The sequence below is a fragment of the Cebus imitator genome, unplaced genomic scaffold (assembly GCF_001604975.1).
Source record: "Cebus imitator isolate Cc_AM_T3 unplaced genomic scaffold, Cebus_imitator-1.0 Scaffold607, whole genome shotgun sequence".
NCBI classification, from domain to species: Eukaryota; Metazoa; Chordata; class Mammalia; order Primates; family Cebidae; genus Cebus; species Cebus imitator.
The window spans coordinates 494,793-496,465 of NW_016107922.1; the positions used below are offsets into that span (position 1 = coordinate 494,793).

Below are 1,673 nucleotides of genomic sequence, written 5' to 3' on the forward strand. Positions count from 1 at the left end.
AAAAAAAAAAAAAAAAGAAAGAAAAAGAAAAAAAATATTGTAGTGGTGGTGGGGGATGTCCATTCCTGCCAAACTTCAAATTATATAGATCCCTAACTGTATCTCACTTTTGGACACATTTTTAAATGATATACTTCTAGCATTTTACACAGGCTTTGTAATTTTCTTTCTTTTCTTTCCCTAACCCCATCCACATTTGAACAGTTAGTTGACTGCTACTTAAGTCCACAAAGCACACAACCGGGGCTAAAATTCCACCACTAAGGGCATAACGATTTCTTTGTACCAATCACATTAGATTTATGAGAGTTATGCTCATCAGCAGTCTCTCATGATTACTGGTTAATTCCATTTTGCTACTAACTTTTCCAAATGCAGCAAGACGGTTACATATCTTTGCAAGTATTAAGGTACAAAAAAAGACACTGTTGAACCCTGAAAGCAGTACCTCTGTCATTTGTCAGTCCAATTTCAGGCAAGTTAGTTTTAGTGATAACAACCCTTTGAGACAGCTATTATTATTACCCTCAGTTTGCAGGTGAAAAACCTAAGGCACAGGGAAGAGACCTGACGAAGGACACAATGACAGCTCAGATACAAACCCAGGCAATCACCTTTCAGGGTCTGGGCCCCAACCACTGCACAATGTCACTCTTGTCATTCTTGCAAGCATGGGCTGTATTAATCACCCCAAAGTCCAGGCCTGTCTCTATGACAATGACAACAGCTTGTTCTTTCTGAGATTTCAGGCTCTTACAGAACGTGAATAAAATAATAGCCCCTCCTCCCAGAATGTTTGGCAAGCAATTTTAGGACATTCATGGAGCCTTTCAGTACCTCTGTAAGTCTCGTTTTAAACACTTCACTAACTACCACCGAATTCTCCTTCTTTCCCTCTCCCTGACTCCACATAACCACACCCACTGCCTAATGCAGTCCTCTTTCATTTGGTTAATGTACTACAGTTTGGTACTATTGGTTAACCTGACTTAATGAGCAGTGGCCAATAATCACCAACCACTAAAAGGCTCCAGGAGACAGATAAAGAAGAGTCATCTCGAGAAATGAAGGTGAGACAGAGTAGAGAATGGGGCTTGGCCCCACCCCACTAATGTGTTTCTCCATACATTCTCAATGACCGCCAAGCCTTACAGCACCACCCCAACTGGCACCATACCTGCTGACAGACCTTGCAGGTATTGTATGAAGAAACCATAGGCAGCACCCTGCCATAAATCTTACTCAAAGAAGTTAGCTCCACCACTCACATGAGCTCAAGGAGAATGACCAATCCTAATCTCTAGTCTCATTATAATACAAAATCACCACCCAGGAAGGGGCTTATCTGCCACTTTCTGATCATGTGTTAGCATGATTCCTTACTGTGTCTGCACACCCCGCATTCTACCCACACATGTAGTGATGCTCACCTACCTCGTGAATCATGCACTCCCCTCGGAGAGCCAGATGGAGAACCCTCCCTCCCTTAGGTCCAACCTTTCTGGGCATGTCTTTTTTTTTTTTTTTTTTTTTTTTCTTTTTTTGAGACGGAGTTTCGCTCTTGTTACCCAGGCTGCAGTACAATGGCGCGATCTCGGCTCACCGCAACCTCCGCCTCCTGGGTTCAGGCAATTCTCCTGCCTCAGCCTCCTGAGTAGCTGGGATTACAGGCA

General features: G+C 43.2%; 1 protein-coding gene across 1 annotated transcript in view; it reads right to left on the reverse strand.

Moving 5' to 3' along the window:
• BCL2L13 (BCL2 like 13) overlaps nt 1–1,673 on the reverse strand; it is a 50,419-nt gene that overhangs the window by 40,717 nt on the left and 8,029 nt on the right. The window lies entirely within an intron of this gene.